General features: G+C 40.9%; 1 protein-coding gene across 2 annotated transcripts in view; it reads left to right on the forward strand.

Moving 5' to 3' along the window:
* The window catches only part of UACA (uveal autoantigen with coiled-coil domains and ankyrin repeats), a 140,391-nt gene that overhangs the window by 112,769 nt on the left and 10,740 nt on the right, over positions 1-16,882 (forward strand). Inside the window, exons 20-22 of one of the 2 annotated variants that reach the window (XR_013826951.1) lie at positions 11-62; positions 2,374-2,483; positions 3,859-4,059. The gene's annotated coding sequence lies outside the window, so the exon portion shown is untranslated. Of the gene's footprint in view, positions 1-10; positions 63-766; positions 2,484-3,858; positions 4,060-16,882 lie in introns of both variants that reach the window. The other variant, XR_013826952.1, reaches the window with a different exon arrangement.

The following is a 16,882-nucleotide window of genomic DNA, read 5'->3' on the forward strand; positions in this document are numbered from 1 at the left end:
CTGTATTCAGGAAGACTATGAAGTCTGAACTTAGGCCAAGAGGAAAATCAGTTGTCTAAGATGTGAGTGCTGTCTGAAAGAATCACTGAATTCCTTTTGGAGCGCAGTCCTTTGTTGAAAGCTTTATTACTATTGGTTGCTTGTTTTTTTTTTCTTATCATTCCCGCTTCATCAGAAAATCTCATTCCTTTTGATAGAGGGTCAGTGTTATAAAGAACTATTAAAATAAAATCAAATATTAATGCAATGAACATCTTAAAATTTAATAATACAGTGACTCTAATCACTAGCTACACCTGTGCTATTCTAAAATTCCAGATGAATTTAGCTTAATCTTTCTTATAGCTTGTTTTTTATTTAAACCTTTCCTCTTGACCCTAACCAACATTATACAGTTTAAATTTTTCTATTATTCTAAATGCATTGGATAATCGCTGCTTTAAAAATCTTGTAGCTTTAGAACATGAGCACTTTCTTCCCCCAGTGTTATCCAGTTTTCTTCTAACAAGGACCTAAATATTGTTCTCATACACGAGCTTCTTATCTACTGAGAATGTGGTTCATGTTTTCAGTCCACTTGTTTCAAAGAAGAAAAGGGAAGAGTTTCAAATTAATTTTTGGTGTCCATGATGACTAGATACATCAGTGCCTGCTTACACTAATGCCAAGTGGGAAGTAGTAGTGGTTACAAGCTTCTTTTGACATCTGCTTCACCATGGTGGAAGAAAACTGCTTCTTGTTGCCTCTTTATTTTCCTCGTCACTAGATTCTGCAACCTTGTGGTGATCCTTTTTCATCTTACAAGTTCTGTGCATCAAAGTCATGGCAGTACCTCTGGCACCAAAATAAGGATTGAAAGAGAATTGCCTGTGATAATCATGCAAAATGTGGTTGCACATGTCTGGCAGGGGAAGAAGAACCTGGACCTTATTCCTGGCTGCTAAATGTTGTGAATAAATTTCAGAGAGGAAAAAAACAATTATTATGAGTAATTTTCAGAAAGAGAAAAAAAGCAAATGGCACCATAAAATATATCGTGCACAAAATGTAAAATGGAAAATACATATTTCAGCTCCCATTTCATTCAGTGATGTCTCCAACTAAACTGGATTTAAGACTTTGTTGTTGGAAATTAAATTCTTCCCTGTGTTTTGGTCTTGGCTGTTTGAAACAAGACTGTCTATACTAGCCTCTCCAGGTAAATACTAACCTGCTTCTTAACGTGGCTTCTGTTTCTTACAGTATATATGGACCTTTGGCTCATGAGAGTCATGAATGTAGAGATTTAAAGAAAAAAATAAAGAAGAAACTGCAGCAAAGATGGCATTCCAATAAGACTCCCTGGGCAGTGAGAGTGCTTGTATTGAGCATAATAGAGCATGTGGCATCATTTATGCGTTAGAGGGCATTTTCATTATCTGTGCCTGCATGAGCAAACATTGATGATGAATGAATTCAACCAAAAAGAGAAGGTTACAAAAATGTCATATGTAAATTTTAAAAAGCCAAGATTTGTGAGGGTTGCTTCTCCAGTTATAAGTGTGTGTGTGTATACACATACATACATCACGTGCATATATATATATATAGTGAAATAATAGAAGGGACATCGATAAAAACAATGCCCTTTATAATTGATATTTGGCATCAAGTTTACTTAATGAGCCCAATTTTTATATTTTAAACAGGTTTGCAATTTTTTTTTCAAGGTAACAGAATATTCTGAATTCAGGAAAGAGTTTAGAGAGGTTATTGCCTTCTTAATAATTTAGAGCTTCTATTGCTCTGCCAAGTCAGAAGATTAACATTTAATAGAAGAAAATTATATATCTGTAATTCAGTCATGGCTATAAGATCAGATGGATTTTACATTAAGTGAAAAAGATGTCGAGCATTTAAGGACCATTAAACTACAGGACTCTTTTATTGGGTTTTAAGGCCTCCGAGCCCAGGTCCTGCTGTGAAGAGTATTTATTTTTACATGTACAGAACACACTAAGGATGGGAAAAGGGCATACATTTTAAAAGAAAATAGGCCATGAAAAAGTGTGATTTTCCACATTGTGAACAGCTACCATTCAGATTTAATCTTTTTAAATAATAATTAGTTTTATGCATCATTAAGTAGCTTTCTTACAGGCTGGAAGAATATGGTGAAGTCCACTTTAAAAGTGGTACCTGCAGGAAATCCAAGTAGCTGGGTACCCTCTGTTGACATTTCACTTTGAGGAACCACATTTCTAATAGTTTCCAGGTAGCTCAACTTTGTAAAGAATTTAAGTTTGAAAATGCCTTCTCCAGTGGTCCTTAAGGACTATGAAAACAAAAGACCTAGAGAGAAGTGACTACTAATAAACGTCTACCTTTTTCTAGTGATGCCCACATTGTCAAGGAAGGACTGGAATTTGACTCTTGAGAAGAACCACTTACCTACGGGGAGAAATTCTGCACCATCCAAAAGTCTGCACCATCCCTTTCATTAAGTGCGTATAACAATTGACATTGTTGCAGTTAAATCATGACAAGCGATATCTTAAATAATATAAACTTTTCTTACTATTTGCATCGTACCTCCTGTCCCATTCCCACCTCCAAAAACTGGGGAAGAATTTTATGTAGGAGTTTAAGAACAAATAGACTCAGGGAGGATGGAGGAAAGGAGTTAATGTAATTTGTAACTTTTTTCCCTACAATGTCCAAACAAATTTTGTGATTTTCTTTCTTGCTATTCTAGGATTTTTTTAATTGCCTTCAACTAAAGTGGCACCTTATGGGCTGTTTCAGAAATTCTCTTTAGGATTTAAAAATGAAGCCGCTTCATATTCAGAGTCTTCCTGCTAAAATCTGTTAAGCCAAAATAAAAATGACTGCTACTTAAAATTTTTCCCCTCTTTGTTGTTGCTACAAAGATTGTCTCACAGGAGTTGCAAGTTCCCACTCATGCACAATTAAAAACTCTTCTTTGTACAAATGGAGAGAGATGAACAATCACAGGGTTGCCAGCACAAGTCCTAAGGATTGAAGTGTATACGCCTCAATCAAATAAAGAGGGGCTGCTCTCTTGAGCTTGGAGGCTTGTTCTGAGAAAGTGAATTTTTCCAGTTGGCCTTAATCCCTAAGCAGTATAGCTCCTTTAAAGCCATCTTTATTCATTCACACCAATTGACACTTTAAGAAATTCCCCCAGCTACTGTTCATCTAAGTCTAAATATATCTGTTAGAGTCGAATGCATTTAAGAGGATTTGCAATCTGTGATTATCCAAAATACTATTCATTGTCAATATTTTTGGTGTGCCATAGCCAATCTTGTTATTATAATGTACATAGCCACTTAACTGCAGCAAAGCCTGAATACATCACAGCAACTGGAGTAACCTGAGGAGGGCTTGTCTCCAGCTCTGTGCTACCATTCTGGCACAGCTTGTTGTGTGGTTATGAACATCAGAAAGAATCCCTTAATATGCTCTTGCTCTCCTTCCAGACCCTTTTGGGCAATCTCACCCTCTGTGTTCTCTAAGTGGAGAGCAGTTACCAGGACAACAGAGAATTTGAGAAAGATTTAATTGTGATCTGGTGTCTAACCAGAGTAAGGAACTAGTGCCTTGAATTTACATTTTAGGTTCCCAAGGAAATGTCAATATGCATATTTATTATTTTTGCCCTACCTCATTACAAAAAAGATTTTAAGGTGGCTCGCAATTTTCTTCTTAATATGGGTGAGGGAGAGGGGAATGGTAAATACTAAAAGGATAGGAAAAGCAGGCAACAGCTTGGGATCCAGAAAACATGCCATGAATACCGTAATATTCTGCTTACTTTTCTGGAACTGGCCTCAATTTGACTCTACTTTCTACCAGCCAATGCAAAGAAGTGAACATCACATATGTGAGGCACAGCATCCATTAGGAAGAGCACAGTTATTCCTGGTTGTGAAGCCGGCCAGCCTTTCCCCCATGGGTCCAGCACATCATTTCAAACCGGAGTAAAAACTCCCTTTGGGGCACATGCCATGAGATAAACAGGGTGCATCTTCCTAAGTGCTTCCATCGGACTTGATGGTAAGAAACATAAGCTATTTTGTAAATAACTTTTAAATTTTGGAATAATGCGGTGACTAATATGCAGTGACTAAGAGTAAGAATAGTCCACATTTTGGGTCTATTTGGGTCCACGAGGAAGAATTCACTTTTTTCTTTCACCTTATTTTTTTTTATTGTAGTACAGTTGATTTACAATCGTGTGTTAGTTTCAGGTGAATAACTTAGTGATTCAGTATTTTTGCAGATTATATTCCTTTATAGATTATTACATGACATTGGGTATAATTCCCTGTGCTATACAGTAAATCCTTGTTGCTTATCTATTTAATACATAGTAGTTTGTATCTGTTAATCCCACACCCCTAATTTTCCCCCGCTTTGGTAACCACAAGTTTGTTTTCTGTGTCTGTAAGTCTGTTTCTCTTCTGTATATAGATTTATTTGTATTATTTTCTAGATTCCACGTATAAGTGATATCGAACGGTATTTGTCTTTCTCTGTTTGACCTATTTCACTAAGCATAATATTCTCACTAAGCATACTGTATATATGTGTCTGTGTATATATATATATATACACAGACACACACACACACACATATATACCACATCTTAAAGTAGTCCAATCATCTGTTGGACACTTGGGTTCCTTCCATGTCTTGACTATTGTAAATAGTGCTATTATGAACATTGGGGTGCATGTATCTTTTTGAATTAGAGTTTTCATCTTTTCTGGATATATGCCCAGGAGTGGGATTGCTGGATCATATGGTAGCTCTATTTTAAGTTTTTTAAAGGATCTCCGTAATGTTTTCCATAGGGGCTGCACCAATTTACATTCCCACCAACAATGTAGGAGGGTTCCCTTTTCTCCACACCCTCTCTAACATTTGTTATTTGTAAACTCTTTGACGATGGCCATTCTGACAGGTGGCTCTCACCTTAGTCTTGGTTAACAGATATTTCAAACAAATTTCTAAAGTAGATGTCTGTCTCTGGTATTTTTTGCCTTCCTTTCTGCTCTCTTTGTGCATTCATTACCTGTGTCCCTTCAGGCCTCCTATGCACTCACCCTAAATCCTCCATTTTTGCACCCCCTTATACAGGCCTACCATAGACTCCTATTTTCCTTGATCTCCCTCACCTCTATTCCAAGATAGGAAATGGCGGAGCTTTCTGAGGCAGGGATTAAAAAAGCAGTATGACCAAATGAATTCATTTGTAAATTACTGATAACATGTTAACTACTGTAAGTGAATTTTTACTGTGAAAAGGTATGTTTAACCTCCAATAATGTATTAATTAGCAGATAATCTTAGAGATAATAATAAAATTAAGGGGTAAAGTCCTATTTTAAGGAAGAGGAAGATAATTTGCCACATGTGGAGGCATCACGGCTGCCTGAGTTATGCTCACCCCATCACAATTCCCTTTAAAGTACTTCTGCTTTTCAGATTCCTACCTCCCTCTCTATTTTTGATGAAAATCTCTAGAAGGTATTATGTAGTAGCCAATTACTGTTCCCTTGACCACCGGCATATGAACCACTTTTCTATGTCTAGGGGATTCTCTGCCTTATGAGTCTTCATGAGATGAAGAGACACCCGCCCACTACAGAGGCTGAAAATGCCAAGTGTTTGCTTTTCCCTGGTGTCCTGGGATGCAGGCACATGACCCAGGGCAGGTCATTTTGCCAACTGTGCCCTTGACTTTGACTAGGGGACTAAGTGACAGTGAGAGGCAGAGGTGGCACTGGTCTGTCTTTCTGGTTGCAGGGACAGTTGGGTTTGCTCCAAGATCAAGTTCTTGGTGCAGGGATAGAAGTGGCCCAAAGATTAGCATCTAATGCTTGATGGGACAACTGCTGTTTTCTCCTCAGACGGACTTTGGAGTGTGATTTGGAAGACTTTTCTGTCCTCTCAGGCCTGAGCCTGGTTTTCCACCTTCTCTATAATTCATTGAGCTACCCAGTGCATTGTTTTATTATTATTTTAAAAAAATTTTAATCCAGTTTTAAGTAAATCCCCTATTTACTTAAAACAGCCAGAATTGGGTTTTATTGCTTGCCATTAAGAACCAGGGCTGATTAAAAAAAAAATTTCCCCTTATTTCCAAAGCAAAGTATATTCGATTTGAAAACTTTTAGAAAATACAGACAGAAAAAAGAAAAAAATAATTCACCCCTCCAACCCCCTCCAAACCTAGATATAACCATAGTTAATGCTTGGTTGTGTCTTTTTCAGTACTCTTGTATGTGTCCATTCCAAGGAAGACTATCCTGTAAAGCAATAACAGTACAGAATTTGGGGGCTACTTCCTTCTCTGTCCAGGGAATCCAATAAATAGGCTTCCTACCCTTGTTTTAAGAGCCTGAGGTTAAGAGTGGTTGATTGAATTGGACTTTGTGGGCAAGAATTTCTTTTAATCCTTTAATTTAAGATTACATTTAAATTACAATTAAATTTAAGAATCACCTACAAAAGAATGTTAATTCTTTGCCAAATAGGTTGCAATTTTTTTCCTTCTCATTTTACTTTTCCCTTTAACTTTGTTTTTTTCTCTCATTCACCAGTTTAAATTTTGTATTCAAATTTGTCAATCTTTTGTGGTTTCTGGCATTGATATATCATACCTTAAACATTCTTTCTGAACATATGGATCTATATTTTATCTAGTTCTTTAATTATATTGTTTATATTACATAATCCATTTGGAACTTTTTTAATGCTATCACATGAGGTACAGATTCACTTTAAGTATTATCCATATTTCTATCCAGTTTGTCTAATTAATTCAATTACCTTTTTTTCTTCAATGCAATAATATTTTTTTCCACTCAAAAATGTATTAAATTCCTATTTGGGTCTATTTTTTTAATCTTCGTTATGTTCCATTGGCCTACCTATCTCTTAGCTCCACTTCAAAAGTCTGTATATTCTCTCAAGTTCCAAATCTTCCTGCAATTACTCTTGAAAAAATAAAAGATAAAAGATAATATTGGATAGATAGGCAGGGATTTAGGGGAACCTATTAATTAGGAATTGCCTATGGAAATGGAAAACTCTGTTCTTTAATGTGGGCAGGGAATGGAATGCTCTGGTTAATATAGCATTTTGGTAAAGAAGCAAGTGTATTGAAGTAATTTGGCTGGCCTTTGAGAATTCATAGGGCCTGTTAAGACCTGATTGTATCTCAGGATCACCAGCAACATCACAAACACTAATTATCATTATGCTCCAGATGTGCTGATGTGCTCATTAACAGAGCCTGAGCAGAATACTGGATCCAGCAGAGTTGACTGTATTTGCTTTTGGAATGCTGTGAGTGAAGTGAGTGTTAGGGTCCTTGGAGACAGATGGCAAGCCCATCAGTTTGCTCTGTGAGTTACCACATCTATACTAAGCTGATGAGTGGACTTTGTGAGCTAGAACTATTATAGAATGGGAACTAAGACAATGGTAAACAGTTGGTCAGTAATCCATGGAGCCATTTCCCAGGGGAGGGAAAATGTTCTTTCTATCCTACTAGGCTCCAGATAGCTTTCTGGCAGGGGATCCAAGAGAACCCACTTGGCTTTTGACAGCACACCACAGAATACCACTTCTTATGCACAGGTCTTAGAAGGATAATCTGTAAAAGTTCCCCACATTGGTAAGATTGGTTCTATTGGAGGAAAGCCAATGAAAACCCACGCATAGACTGATAAATGAGGGAACCGGGGCATTTGTACTGCAGTGCTTCCCCACCTTTCCCCATAAGGGCATTCTTCTATCCCAGCCATACTGGGCCGATGTCATTGCCCTCATGGTCCTAAGCTTGCCTGCCTCCTTGCTTTGCCCGTCTTATTCCCACCTCTTAAAATGATCTCTCACTCCATTTCTTCCCATTATAATTCACCCAGTTCTTCAGGGAATAACTCAAATCATACTTCCATGAAGCCTTCCAGGAATTACCTTTTGGAAGAGCTTTTCCTTTTATTCTGAACTCAGAGAAGTTCATCAAACATTTCTTGAGTACTTGCCAGAAAGGCACTGCCCTAGTGTTGGGGAGTATATTAGTTTCCTAGGGCTGCTGTAACAAGTTACCATAAGCAGTGGCTTAAAACAACATGTATTTATCCTCTCACAGTTCTGGAAGCCAGAAGTTCAGAATCAGTTTTATTGGTCTTTATCTCCTAAACCATTTATAAGCTACTGGACAGTAGAGGTGCTCAAAAAACTCTCTCCAGCGGTGGCTGCCCCAGCCCAGAGTCTTCCACTTGAATAAGTGAATGTATGAATAAAATAGAAAATTAAAATAACCTAGAGAAAAAGAGATGAGTGAACAAATAACTGTACTTCAAAAATATATTCGCCTTTGCTTACTACATAACCCATTTATATAACATTTCCAAAATGACAAAATTATAGCAATGGGAACAAATCAGTGGTTGCCAGGCGTTGGGCATAGTGGATTATATAACGTTTTCAAAATGGCAAAATTATAGCGATGGAGAACACATTAGCAGTCGCCAGGGGTTAGGGCTAGTGGAGGGAGGGGAGTGAGTGTGGCTTTAAAGGGATAGACAAAGGAGATCTTTGGTGATGGAATGCTTCTGTATCTTGACTGCAGTGAAGGTTACAGAGTTACACGAATGTGATGAGCACGTGAACATGACCTAGAATTTTACACACATATTGCACTGATATCAAATTCCTGGTTTTGATGCTTTACTATATTTATGTGAAGTGCAACCATTGGAGGAAACTAGGTAAATGAAAATCAAGAGCTCTCTAATATCTTTAAAATTTTCAGTGACTCTATAATTATTTAAAATTTTAAAATGGTAAAAATAAATTCACCTTGTTCCTCAGAAAAATAAGAAATATATGTGGCAAAGTAAAAGTAGTTACATTAGGAAATTGAGGGTTAAGCAAAAGGTGGGGGTAATGTCCTCATATCATAACTAAACTTGGGCTGCAAAGTCGGCTTATGAGCTTCCTAAGGTCCAAAGAAAAACATCGATCTGTTAGGGTTTTCTGTGTTTTCCCTTGAGCTACACCTTCTTTAATCTAGAGGACAGCACCTTTAGAACCTGAGTGAATCAAAGAGTTTTTCTGTTCTTTTGTGTTACAATGAAAACATTGAGCAGCGGCCCATATCCTTTCTCTTCTGCATTTGGATGGGGGTGTATTCTAGAGCTTGGTCTGCCCAGTTTACGCCTTGGCTGTGATGGTCAGCAGGAAAAGCCAGGGCGCATGATGGAAAAATGAGCACAGTAGAATTTCCAAAGTGCGAAGTCTGCTGAGATCCCTCTAAAATGCACTGTGTAGGAGAAGAGGTTAATGTCTTGAGGGGAGAAATTAGCTTTAAATCAAGTGAGGGGTGTCTTTTAGAAATTAGTGGGCTCAGCTGGAAGTTGGGACTTGCCTTTCTATAGAAAGTCTTTTCGTCTTACTAGATGCTCTGTATGTGTATATATATAATCACATTAGATATTATATGTGGGCCCTCCCGGGATGTATTTAATGATGAGAATTTATGAAGTTTTGTGAAATGTACAGATGTAAGCAAAATTTCGCTCTGGCTCCCGAGTATGCCCTTGATTATTGGCTGTGACTGCAGATAAGTAACTTAACCTTAGTATCTAGACCTGAATTGAAAGAGAGATGCTTTGATTATTACAAAAGTACTTCTTGGCACAAAAGTTTTATGAAATTCTACTTCTAGGATAATTGTTGGTTTGTCTTGGCACTTGGACCAATTATGTTCTTACTGCTTTCTCTGAACTATGAACTTCAGAGTTGTTTTTTCTGACACTAAGTTTGGTTGTGTTGTATGTGTGCTTGCATGCATGTCTACAAACCCCTCACCACTGGTGTTAAGGAGTCAGTCCTTGCTTATGTATATTAACAGAGAGGAAAAAATACAGGGGAGAATCAAGCCACATTGGTTATAAGAGCTCCCCTCCAGCCTCTACAATGGTGGCTAGGAGACAAGCCATATGAAAGGAGAGATTAAAGGCAGAGAATTCAAAGAGCTCACCAAAGAAGTAGCAAGTTGATGCTGGAAGCAGACTCATTCAAAAAGGATTCCAGAATTGCTCAAAATGGCTCATCATTTCATTTCAACCCACCACGTGCACAGAACTCTGTTAGCGAGTGGCCCTACTTCCTGTGTCATTAGTCCAAAAGTTAGAATGAGACTCTGCTACTTCCCCTTAGAAATTATTTATATTATGTCAACCAAGGGTTTTAGTTACAAGAACAGTTGTCTGGTTTAAGAAGAAAGGTAATTTATTGAAAAAAGTATTAGGAAGCTCATGGAATCACTGGAAAGATGGAAAGACAAAATTTGAAGGCTATGCAGCCAAACCATGTTGCAGAATTGGTTCAGTGGAGAAGCCACTGTTACTATTCCTCAGAGCCAGATCCCAGGCAGGTTTGCATCCTAGCTGCCCCTAATTGTGCTAATTGTGACGGAGGCTGAGTAAGTGAGTTTGGGGCATCATCAGCACCACGTCATACTAAGACACATGCAGGGGGAGTTTCCCAATTATAGAAATGGTTTCAAATTCTGGGAAGCCAAAAGTCAAACCAACAAAATACAAATATCCACTAACTTCCCTCTGGTGTCCAATACTGTAAAACACTGTTGCAAAGTTATGAGTAAATTCCCCCCAAATCCAACTCTTGTAAAATGTGGAATGTGTGAACGTGAAATAAACTAAATATCTGGGTGAGACAGCAGAACTAGCTGGATGGCAGTTCTGAGAGTCCCAGTGCTTGATTCAATTAGGGCCAAGTCCCAGCTGCCATATGGTGCCGTTTGGGGCAGCTGTCAGCTCCAGCTTAAGTATCAAGAGAATGATTCTGGATTCTGCAGCAGGCAGGGATTCCAGAACAGTTACAGTGATTCTGAAGCTCTCCTACCTACTTAGCTGGTTCTCATCTCATTGTCCTGACCTGGGGAGAAAACCAGTGATGCAGGAGTACACTGTCCATCTCTCTACTTTACTGTACAGGGTTGCCTGCTCTTCTCCTGCTTAGCTTCATCCTCCTTCCATATTTTTCACGCCTGCTGCAGAAGTAGAAGATAACAAATTAACCCTGCCTCTTTTTGAGCACAGAGCTGGGCAGAGGACTGAGGCAATCACCACTTGTGCTATATCAGGTTTGCATTAAGAGGTGGTGTGTTATGGAATTTTACCGTATCGGTAATATTCCTTCTTTCCACATTTTTGCTTCAAAAACAAAATACAACAAAATGAAACTTCCTCCGTCCTAACCCTCATATAATAAAAAAAATGCATTCATCTGTTTCTCAAGGGGAGTCAACCCAGTGTCTCATAAGAACTGTAACCAGTTCCAAGCCCAAGTCCAGGGTCTCTGAGGATGTCTTCCTCTTCTAGTTTTGTCACAATTTTGTGATCCGACCAAGAAACTAAACTGTACAGTTAACTACTCCCAAGAGTCAGGGGTAATGATAGGAAAGACAAGAAAAATGATGGAAAACTCAAAAATGTATAAATGGAATGGAAGAAAATATGGATAGATGCTCAAGTCTTAGTTTTTGCACGTAGGCCCAAGGCCAGAATTGGTGTTTGTGACTTTCCCTCGCCTGCAACATTTAAGATTCCCTTTGCCTTCAGCCAGAACCTCAGCTGGATTATTTAACCAGGAAAGGTGACCAAAACCTTCATTTCTGAGGGGTCTGAGCCCTTGATGACACTTTCTAGGGAGTCACTTCTCAGTGGTGTGCTAGATCGATCTGGTACTGGCTCCTGAGAGTGGGTTAATCAACTTTCAGCAATGTTTTGGGCCACTTGTTAAACAGAAGCCATTATTAAAAATTAGATTATATAAACTCACGATTCGATAAATTATATTAAAAACAATGTGATAAATACCCCAAACTCATCACTTTCTAATTATTTTGCTATCGTCCATCCTTTTGCGATTATTTCTGTCTTTTGTATGTATGGTAGGAAAACCGTATAATGGTGTGCTACTGTTCATTTTATCCTAACTGCATGTTCGTCATGTAGTAATGTCATATTGATAGCTTGAAATTGGCCACAGTAGGAGTTTTTAAGGAAATGGGCAAATACTACAATTCGGTGTCACCGATTCTAGGTTTCACTCGTTTTTACCACTGATCGCTGCAGTGTCAAGAGAAGTCCCAGGGGATCTTCTAGGGTGCATCTATTCTTTCCTCTTCCTGAATTACGTAGTAGCTATGTTACAACACCACAGTAGTATGAGGAGGTGAAATAGCCAAGTCTTTGAAACCTTTGTTTTTGTCTCCTGACTGAAACATTCTTCCCTCAAGATTAGAATCTGTAAACCGACAGAGCACAGAATTATAGGGATGGGAAGCAGACATTTTGTGAGTCATTCGTTCTGAAAGTGACAAGCAAGCACCTCCACATCCACTGCTTGGTTCCTGGCCCTGTGTCCTGGTTGCTGGTTCAAGGACTATATCATGTGCTGTAGATCAATACACTAACCTCAAAGGTGTTGTCTCTCCAGTGGCGCTATAACTTGAGTTTTCCATAGGTGATTATACCATTCTATAAAGCCAGGTGCCCCTGAATGATTTGGTACATGGTAAAAACTTTGAATAAGGTCTATCAACCAACTTCCTAATTTTGCAGAAAAATGGGTTCCTTAGGAGCCAGGTGGTCTGTGGTGCCAAGTCTGTGTAGAAGTTGAGTCCACAGACGGTTGTGCTGGCGGAAGTGTGATGGGCATGCTAAACAAATCCAAACGCGTTTCAGCGAGGACAAAACACCACCCTCTCCGCAGAGTGCTGTATGAAGCCTGGTCAGTCACTGCTGGCCAGCTGAGCCCATGAGATCAGGAGCTTAGGGATCAGAGCTTTTCAGTCTTTCTTGCAGCTGGTCATTGCGCGTGGAAGGAACCGCCCACCGCATAGTCCTTGAATTCTCAGGCTTTTCGTACTGTTCTCTGATGATGGCTCCCCATGGCCTTCAGTTTGAAATGCAAGTTCCTTAGTATGGTTGTTCTTATTTGGAGCCCCGCCTACCTCTCCAGCTTCACATCTCACCCACCCTTTTTTGCAGCACCTCAGCCCCGGCCAGACTAAGCTACTTGCCGTGTTGAATGCTTTCGTCTCCAACCCCCATCCCAAGCCGCTCTGCCTCCCCTGCTTTTGCACTTGCTCTTGTCCGCCACACACATCCTTTCACGTGTCCTCTGTGTTGGCCCTTTAAGACTTTCCTCTCTTGCTCCCTCTCCCCAAGGGAAATGGATCCTTAAGCACTCATGACCCACCCCTGCAGACCCATCTACCCAGCAGGCCTAGAGGACGGAAACGTGAGTTGAATGAGTAACAGACAAGTGTCTGTTGGAGCTGCCCTGGCTTATTTGAGTGCAGACAGTGCAGTGACAGCAGCAGAGCATCCCGGGACCGATGGGAAGGCAGGGTGGGGCCTGTGGTCAGGGAGAGTGGAGGGCACTTCCTCCCCCCACTTCATGAGCCGGGATACTGCCTTGCTGTGCCATGGTCCAGCAGCAGTGAAAAGCTGGCCTCGGGGCCTGGCCAGGACCCACCTCAGGGAGCTACCACACACCTCATGTAGTCTTTGAAGGCCTCTCAGTAACTCCATGGAGCAAGGTGCACAGCGAAGGTTCACCTGTAAACCCAGAGCTCACACCTCCTACTGCTGGTGTGGGTGTTCAGTCTCTCCACAGTCACTTAAGAAGAGTGCGTAATGAGTTTGTGTGGGTAGCAATGAAGTCTTGGAGGCATAAGGGATCCCATCTTTTCTTGAACATGAACAGTCACTGCCAGTTCATTTCACTGGAGGACAGCTCCTCTTACAAAACCTTTTCCTTATTTTAACGAAATCTGCCTTCCCAAGACATCCCCCTGGTGATCCTGAGCCTAAAAACAGTCTATAAAGGTGACTAGAAAATGGCATTACCTTTCTTTTTTTTTTTTTTTTTGACACTCACATTCCATTACTGATTCTTATGGGGCTTATTACCAAGTAAAGCCTCTAGGACTGTTTTCAGATGCAATTAAATCAGGCCTCATAGTGTTATTATGCAGATAGCTGAGAACAAATAAGTAAGGAACTTTACAATTAAACCTACTAAATGTTGTCATGTTGGTTTAGGCCTGGCCTTTCCCCATTGGCCCAGCATTGTAGGAATTAAGCTAGAGTACCAGAGATGTTGCGAGTGGGCAGGAGATGGCAGGAGAGAGCCAGGAACGACCACCGCTGTGGCCTCCAGGACCGTGAGGCTGTGGAGGCCTAGACGCTAGCTGGTGGGGGGAAAACAGGGAACTGGGGCAGAACTGGCCTCTGGGTTGAGGAGCAGGGGGAGGGGTGAGGATGCACGTAAACCCAGAGCAAGGTACCAGAAGAGGAGAGTTTGCAGGTACTGAGAGAGGTGGGCTAAAGGGGGGAAGCAGAATCACGTGCCTGCGGAAGGACTCCTGAGCCCCACGTGGGACATGCAGACTTAGGGATCACCAAAGCCGGCCCCCAGACACAACAACAACCGAAAGGGGCAGCGAGAGGGAAATGGCCAAATAAATCATGTAACCCACATGTGACGGAATATTCTGCCCTGATTAAAAAGGATGTTTCCAAAGAGTTTTAATGGCAGAAAGATGTTTTTCAGTTGAAGCTTAGAGGATACCAATTATGTAGTAAAGATCTGTGGCGTGTGTGTATGTATCCTATATATATGTATGAATGAATAAATATTCTGAACATCCTTCTGTATCGAGAGAGAGAAATCAGTCAAAAAGTTAACATTGCTTATAGTTTCCAAATCTGCCTCAGAGAGCATATGCTACTTTTTAAATGAGAAATTACAGTAAATGTTATCAGAATCTCCAGTTTCCAGGAATTGGGGCATAATGAATAGAGTACAGTGATAGGATCCTTGCTTAACACCTGGAATTCTGAACCTATTGCTCTTAAGGCAGGCATCCATTAGCTATTTACCAAACACTTAGCATGGGCCAGCCACTCTGTTGGGACGCATGGATACAAAGGTGAAGAAACCCCGATTGTGTTGTTAGCTGCAACTATGATAAATAGTATCATAAATTCTTGCACAACACACAGTAAGGGTTAAGGAGCAGACTTCATTGGGAGAAACACACAAAGTAACGATCAGCAAGAAGAGACATGAGGTCCCCATCTTTTCAGCATCCCATGAAGAGGCATGCTGGGCTTGTTAGTCCGATGGAGGGACACTAGAGGAGTGGTCCAGGAAAGCAGTCACCTTTCACCTGGGGACCTGTGGGAGTTTCAGGCAGGACAGACCCTCTTGCTGGAGCAAAGGAGCTTCTGGTCCCATAGGAAGCTGAGAAGAGGAGGCCCCAAAAACCATAGCCCCATAGCCAGCTACTGAGGTCATTTTCATGTGATCCTCCTTGTACCCCCAGGCACTGTCCTTGTTCTTACAAAGCTCACAGCATGCCAGGAAGACAGATATGTATCCAGAAAACCATAGTCCACTGGTAGTTTTAGGTCTTAACCACCATAGAGCTGCCCAGATTCTGCCATGGCCCATCATTTGAGCCTGCCAAGATTTGTTTGAATTGAGTCATTCCAAATTTGCTGGTCCTCACAGCTTTGTGTCATCAGCACAGTGACAGACATGTTCTCAATGTCTTCATCCCAATGGCCCAAGAAGGCAGCCTCTCAGCAGGCCACCTGGAGGGTCCTCGGGGCTGACTGGGTCTGTGAACGCTCCGCCCCATCAGCCAGGTAGGAATCTGCCCAGAGGTGCTGTCAAGCTCCCTTGCCCCTTCCTTAGCCCTGTGGGAATCCAGACCTCCCCCAGGCTTCTCACGTTCCCCATCCAGCCCCACGTGAGCAGGTTGTCTTCAGGCCCTGTAACCTCCATCCCTTCCTCTCTCCATGCCCACTGCCACTCCACCACCTCAGGCCTCCTTTGTCTCCAGCCTGAACAACCACCATGGTCTCCTAGCTGGTCCCCTGGCTTCTATTTCTTCCTCCTCCTACCCACCTTACATTCTAGAACCGTCGTCTTTGAAACAGGTGTCCAACTGGAATATCATTCAGCAATAAAAAAGAACACACTGCTGATTCATGCTGCCATGTGATGAACCTGGAAACATGATGCTGAGTGAATGGAACCAGAGGCAAAAGACCACACACTCTGTGATTCCATTTATATGAAGCATCTAGAAATAGCAAACGTATAGAAACATAAAGCAGATTAGTGGTTGCCTGGGGCCAGGGGTGGGAATGGGGATTGACTACAAATGCCCACATGGGACTCTTTGAGGTAACAGAAATGTCCTAAAACTGGATTACGGTAATGGTTACACAACTCTGTAAATTTACTGAGAATTATTGAATTGTACACTTAAAAAATCTGACACATATGCAGGGCAAAGGGAGGGATTGATGAGGGTGGACGGGACAGAGGGTTCTGGTGTCCTCTAGAAGGATCCAGAATATTCCACTGTGTTTTTTGTGAGATCATCCAGGTGGCTTTATGAATGAGATTAATGTTATACTAATTCTTTACATGAGAGAAGATTTTTTTAACCATAGAGATAATGAATATATTCTTATTTTAACGAGATCGTTCTGACCACGTTACCATCTGCCTAAAAACTTTCTTAACCCTGTGCCTGTAACACAGAGAGTCAAGGGACCTCACCATGGCATCGGCGCCCTCCCATGGCACTGGTCTCCAGTATTCCTCCTTAAGAACCCTGCACTCCAGTCACACTGGATTACTTGTGGTGTCCCCAACACACCAGGCACGTGTAATGCCTCTGTTCACCCTTTATCTCCACCTTGTGTCCTGACCAAGCTTCATCTTTCAAAGCCCAGCTCACAT

Source organism: Stenella coeruleoalba (assembly GCF_951394435.1).
Source record: "Stenella coeruleoalba genome assembly, chromosome: 2".
Taxonomy (NCBI): domain Eukaryota; kingdom Metazoa; phylum Chordata; class Mammalia; order Artiodactyla; family Delphinidae; genus Stenella; species Stenella coeruleoalba.